The following is a 6,949-nucleotide window of genomic DNA, read 5'->3' as shown; positions in this document are numbered from 1 at the left end:
GCAGCATGTGTCTTTTCCTTTAAGAGAGGAACCCATTTTTTCTCACTGAAATTCTCCAGCTAGATTTGTTGGGCTAGGGCAGGGTCTCTCTATCTCAGCACTGTTGACATTCGAGGCCAGATAGTTCTTTGTTGTGGGGGGCTAACCTGAGCATTGTAGGATGTCTAGCAGGTCCCTGACCTCTACCCACTAGATGCCAGAGCACCCCCAAATTGTGACGACCCAAAATATCACCAGACATGGCCAAATGCCCATTGTCCCGTGGAGGGCAAAATTGCCCCAGGTTAGACCTGTCTCTTTTTCTCAAGAAGAAAAAAAACCCACTACCATGTTTATTAAATTTAACATTTCTCCTCATCTAAAGAGAAAGATGTCAAAGAAAACCTAGGGCATATACATAAGCATGTACTTCACCACCACCACACCCCAACCCAGATAACCTAAAAGAAAAAATAAGGGCAAAGTTCTCTTCAACAATGTATCTTTGCTTCTGGAAAATGTTTCCACATCCTCTTTCTCCTGAGGCCGCTTGGGCCTTCAGAATAGCAGTTTTTCACCGGTTGGCCCCGAGCCTTGGTTTTTCTTTTTCATGCTTTTTAACATGGGTGAGTTTTTCAGCATATCTGGCAAGATCAGAAAGTGGATCTTCCTGCCACGGATGTACAGTCCAGGTGAGCTGCCCATCACCTCTGTAGGGTACTGTGACCTTGCACATCTGGCAGTTCCTGTTGTCCCCTGCCTCATGAACTTCCCACGATACACGTCGCCGGGTTTGTCTGACATTCACAATGTGGTCCTCAGCCTCGTGTAGGACCTGAACATGCACAGCAATAGACATCTCTGAGGAAGAGCGTGCTGCTCCTGTCTCCCTTTCTTTTGCGACTCCAGGAACAGGTGCGCGAACAACCCGCCCACGCTGCCAGAACCATTTCAAAAAATGTGTCCATTAATTGCTTCCTATACTATTCATACCTACAGACAAAAGAAAAACTCCCCTCTTGCTAAGGAAATTTTTATTTTCCTCTCCTTTTGTAAAACATTCGTTACATTTCTTATCCTTGAGCTTTAAAACATTGTTTCAATAATCACCAAAGTAGCAAAATTGCATCGGGTGTCCACGTTATTGATGCTCCCAAGTTGTGTCATTTGATGTGTATGAAACAGAGCCAAAGCTTACCTCTTGTTTCTCAAGAGATATTATTTCTTTTTTTTAAGGCATATTATTTCTAAACTATTGAAAAACACAGTGCAACTTCAGTTGGAGAAAACGAGTTATTCCACTTGTTCTTTCTCTTAGAGCAAGGATGTTTTGCAGGGTGAATTCTGAGCGTTTTTTATTCATAAACTTTTTTGTTTTATTGATTATGCTCTTCAAATTGTGCGTGAATCCATCAATGCCTATCCCTTTCTCCTCACTAGCCTCTTCGCATACAAACACCTTGGAATTCTGTATTCACAGCTTCACTTATGTCAAACCACCTCTTCCACAGAGCTTCTCTAGGCATGCAAGAATGAGGGAGAGTTTTCAAGAATGACAAGAAAGATACCCACCTAACTGCAAACCCTCTGACAGTCAACTATAGCTCATTTGTGAATATATATTGTTAAAACTCCATTTTTTACGTCACCTAAAAAGAATGTATCCTGTCATTCTTTAAAAACTGTTACCTCTGTCAGTGGAAAGAGAAAAAGTTTTAATCATACAGACAGTCTGTGTTGGTATAAATCTCTCTCTGCCAACAGTTGTTGGAACATAAGAATAGAGAGCTTTTACTGGATCTTATCCAAAAATAGAATGAAATCTGGTTTTTACCCTTCACTGTTATCAGTGTCATTTTCTAATTTACCCTAAATGGTATCAGAATGTGTGGCCTGTCTTCCTAACTTTATCTGTGAACAGTCCTCCTGCTGCCATTCCTGCAACCACATTCAGAGGCACACAGGCCAGGATTGGAATCTTGCCCCATCACTTACTGCTTTGTGATTTAGGAAAGGTATTGGACCTGTTCAAGCCTTGTATCCTCATCTGTAAAATGGAAACAGTAATACCTTCTCATAGTGAAATGAGACCTTGTGTGGGAAAGACTGCCCTAGTCAAGTTTCCCTGATTAAGAGATTGTTAATTTTTGTTGTTGCTCTTGTTGGTTTGTTTCTAAGAGAATGAATAACCAACAAAGAAAGTAACCTACCTGTATTAGTTTTAAAAATGAAGGGAGAGGATTTTTCTGGAAGAATAGTCGGGTGACTTTTGTCATTAGCCAATGAAACATTGAACAACAAGGTTCAGAAACGGTAGATACCAGTGCAGCTTTCAGGACCTCAGCAGCTGTTCCTTTCACTCAAAAATGTCCTGCCATTAACATGACTCATCTTCAAACTTCATTAGTGCACATGTCACTCAGGATAAATTTTTGAGAAAAATAACCTGATTGCTTCCCCCTGGCTAACCTATGTGTTTTTCTCAGTCTCCTCTCCTCCAAATCCAATCAGCTGTGGCTAGGAAGGAGGTTCCTATGTCTCAGGTTTGCAGGGCCTCTGAGGAGAGCAAGGCTGACATGCACCCCAAAATGTAAGTGGTTCTAGTGCTTGGAAATGCACATAATAAGTGCTTAATGGGTCTTAGCAATTGTTGTCATTGTTGAGAGTGTACCCTGTCATTTTCAGGCTCCATACATTTGATTACATCATTTTTTTTAACGATTGAAATGTTATTCCTCCTCTATATGAATGAAAATGAAATCATTCATTTTTTCATTCATCCAGAAAATATTTATTTCATGCTTAATATGAATCAAACGGTGTTCTTGGCAGTGGGGATACAGTGGAGGACAAAGTCCCTGCCTTCCTGGAACTTATATTCTAGTGGGGGCGGGGACTCTGGGAAGAATTGTACCCATAAACCATGAATTAATATAATTTGAGGTAGTGAGAAGTGCCACAGTTTGAGGGAATAAGTAATGACAGTGGAGGAAGAGGAAGAATAAAGGCTAAATGTGGGAGATAAAACAGGGCCTGTGGACTCCGGTAAGGAGTTCAATTTTTATTTTTAGAGTGCTGTAAACCTGTTGAAAGATTTTGAACAGGGGATGGTGAGATCAGATTTATATTTATCAAAAATCATTCTGGATGCTACGTGGAGAATGATTGCAGTGGAACAAGATAGAAAGCAAGATAGAAAGACAGGAGGCTACTGTGGTCATCCAGGACAATGGTGGCAGTGGCAGTGAAGTGAAGAATGATCAGATTTAGGATGCATTTGGGGTTTTGTTTCACTATGAAATATTTCAAGCATACAAATATAGAGGCTAATAGGTTGGTATACCTACCTTCCAATTCTATCATATCTTAACATTGTGCCATATTTGCTTCAGATCTTTTTTTTTAAGAAAGAAGACTTTACAAATATAGTAGAATACCCCAGAATAGCCTACAGATCCTATTCCCTTCCTCTCAGAGGTACCCACTGTCCTGGTTTTGATACTCATCATTCACATGTATGTTTTCTATCACATATGTACCTATCCATAAATATACAGCATTGTTTTCCCTTTTTGCAAAATTTACATGAAAGGTATATAACTTTTTCCAACTTGATTGTTTCATTTGGCATTGTTTTGGGGATTTGTCCATATTCTTTTTTTTTTAGTTTTATTATTTATTTATTTTTGGCTGTGTTGGGTCTTCATTGCTGTGCGTGTGCTTTTTCTCTGGTTGTGGCGAGCGGGGGCTACTCTTCATTGCTGTGCATGGGCTTCTCATTGTGGTGGCTTTTCCTGTTGCAGAGCACGGGCTCCAGGCGTGCGGGCTTCAGTAGTTGTGGCACGTGGCTCAGTAGTTGTGGCTCACGGGCTCAGGAGTTGTGCCTCGTGGGCTCTAGAGCGCAGGCTCAGTAGTTGTGCCACATGGGCTTAGTTGCTCCGTGGCATGTGGGATCTTCCTGGACCAGGGCTCGAACCCGTCTTCCCTGCATTGGCAGGCGGATTCTTAACCACTGCGCCACCAGGGAAGCCCTGTCCATATTCTTATATGAAGCTCTGGCTCTATTCATTTTTTTCTTACTGTATACATAGCATTCTTTTTTAGGAACATACAACAATGCATGTATCTACCCTATCCTTGATGGACAAGACAAGTTGTTTTTAACTTTTCGCTGTTACAAACAGTGATGGAATAAATATTCTTGTACATATCTCCTGGTGCACATGTGCCTGTATAAGAGTTTCTCTAGGTTAGTACTTCCTAACTTCAGGTCATGCACACAAAGAAAACAATAAAATTTCTAGGGCTTCCCTGGTGGCGCAGTGGTTGAGAGTCCACCTGCCGATGCAGGGGAGACGGGTTTGTGCCCCGATCCGGGAAGATCCCACATGCCGCGGAGTGGCTGGACCGTGAGCCATGGCCGCTGAGCCTGCGTGTCCGGAGCCTGTGCTCCGCAACGGGAAAGGCCACAACAGTGAGAGGCCGTGTACCGCAAAAAAAAAAAAAATTTCTGTGGCATGTTAATAAACTGAAGAGGATTTAGGAATATCTATATGGAGCTTGGTGAAAAAGCTCATTTTTTCTGTATAATTATAAGAAAGAGTGGAATACTAAAGTATTAAGGAAAATATAAAATATTAAATTTGCATAAAACTTCCAAATAAAAAATTTCAGAAGTTTTAGTGAAGAGCTTAAGAGCACTTCTATGGGCAGGTTTAATGTTTGAATTATCTGTACTTTTTTTTTTTTTTTGTGGTACGTGGGCCTCTCACTGCTGTGGCCTCTCCCATTGCGGAGCACAGGCTCCGGACATGCAGGCTCAGCGGTCGTGGCTCACGGGCCCAGCCTCTCCACGGCATGTGGGATCTTCCCGGACCAGGGCACAAACCCGTGTCCCCTGTGTGGGCAGGTGGACTCTCAACCACTGCGCCACCAGGGAAGCCCTGTCTGTACTTCTTGATCAAGACATTTTAATGACAATGTCTTCAAGTTCTTATTGACAAGATATTTTGCATTTTCGCAATCATTCAAAAGTTGAAATTATATTTTAAAAATCAAGTAACCAGTCCTTTTCTATCATTGACAAATATAATTTTGAAATTTTTTGATAAATAAAATAGGTTTTAGATTCTAGTTGTGCAGATAGCACAGAGTTCCTGTCTATATACCCCAGTTTCCTTGATTATTAACATCATTTTTAAATTTAATTTTTATTTTACATTGGAGTATAGCTGATTTACAATGTTGTGTTAGTTTCAGATATACTGCAAAGTGAGTCAGTTATACATATACATATATCCATTCTTTTTCACATTCTTTTCCATATAGGTTGTTACAGAATATTGAGTAGAGTTTCCTGTGCTATGCAGTAGTTAACATCGTGTATTAATATGGTATATATGTCACAACTAATGAACAAATATTGAGACATTATTACTAACTAAAATTCATATTTTATTCAGATTTCCTTAGTTTTTGCCTCGTGTCCTTTTTTATACCAGAATCTAGCCAGGATACCATATCATATTTAGTTGTTGTGTCTCCTCAGGCTCTCTTTGCTGTGATGATTTCTCTGACTTTCTTTGTTTTTAATGACCTTGACACTTTTTTTTTTTTTTTTTTTTTTTTTTTTTTAACCTTGACACTTTTAAGGAATACTGGTCAGGTGGTTTGTGGAATGCTCCTTGATTGGGATTTCTCTGATACTTGATTCAACTGGGTTTGTGTGTTTTTTGAGAGAAAGATCACAGCGATAAAGTGCCATTCTCATCACATCATATCAAGGGTACATACTATCATCATGGCTTAGTATATCTCATCAGAACCTGAGAGATGATAAAACACTGTTTCAGGACAATCTTTGTCATAGAGAGCAAATGAAAATAGACTTGTAGCAGCTTCCAATCCTTTAAAATTTGTTGAAATTCGAAAACAAAAAAAACAAACGACGTGATGTAAAAATGAGTAAAGGACTGAATAGACGTTTCTCCAAAGAAGTTATTCTGAAGGCCAATAAGCACATGAAAAGATGTTCAACATCACTAACCATTAGGGAAATGCAAATCAAAACCACAAGGAGATATCATCTGATGCCTATTATGATGGCTACTACTAAAACCCAGAAAATAACAACTGTTGATGAGGGTGTGGAGAAGCTGGAACCCTTGTACACTGCTGGTGGGAATGTAAAATGGCACAGCTGCTTTGGAAAACAGTATGGCAGTTCTTCAAAAAATAAAAATAGAATTACCATATGATCCAATAATTCCGCTTCTGGGTATATACCCAAAAGAATTGAAAGCAGGATCTAGGAGAGATATTTGTTCACATTAGTCACAATAATCAAAAGGTGGAAGCAACCTGCTATTGACCGAATGTCTGTGTCCCTCAAAAACCCATATGTTGATGCTTCGATCCCCTATGTGATGATATTTGGAGGTGGGGCTTCTGGGCAGTAATTAGATTTAGCTGAGGTCATGAGGGTGGAGGCCCTAGGATTGGCTTACTGCCCTTATAAGAAGATCAAGAAACCAGAGCTCTCTGTCCCCATCATGTAAGGATATAGTAAGAAGGTGGTCATCTGTAAATCCGGAAGTGGATCCTCATCAGACACTAAAGGCTGGCACCTTGATCTTAGATTCTGAGCCTCCAGAACTGTGAGAAATGTTAGCTATTTAAGTCACACATTCTGTGGTATTTTGTTTTAGTACCCCAGCCTGATTAAGACACACCCTAACTGTCCATGGACAGATAAATGGATAAACAAAATACGGTGTATACATACAATGGAATATTATTCAGCCTTAAAAAGGAAGAAAATTTTTTGTCATATGTTACATCATGGATGAACTTTGAAGACATCATGCTAAGGGAAATAAGCCAGTCACAAAAAGACACATACTGTATAATTCCATTTATATCAGGTACCTAGAGTAAAGTCATGAAGAAAGCAGAATGGTGATTGCCAGGG

At 39.9% G+C, this 6,949-nt stretch overlaps 1 pseudogene; it reads right to left on the bottom strand.

The window, feature by feature from the left end:
- Positions 1-373: 373 nt before the first annotated feature.
- On the bottom strand, positions 374-838 carry LOC112392842 (small nuclear ribonucleoprotein Sm D3 pseudogene; annotated as a pseudogene).
- Between the last annotated feature and the right edge of the window lie 6,111 nt (positions 839-6,949).

The sequence above is a fragment of the Neophocaena asiaeorientalis genome, unplaced genomic scaffold (assembly GCF_003031525.2).
Source record: "Neophocaena asiaeorientalis asiaeorientalis breed wild unplaced genomic scaffold, Neophocaena_asiaeorientalis_V1.1 scaffold322, whole genome shotgun sequence".
In the NCBI taxonomy this organism is placed as follows: domain Eukaryota; kingdom Metazoa; phylum Chordata; class Mammalia; order Artiodactyla; family Phocoenidae; genus Neophocaena; species Neophocaena asiaeorientalis.
The sequence above is the reverse complement of the archived record's forward strand: the minus strand, read 5'-3'. Positions and strand labels throughout refer to the sequence as shown.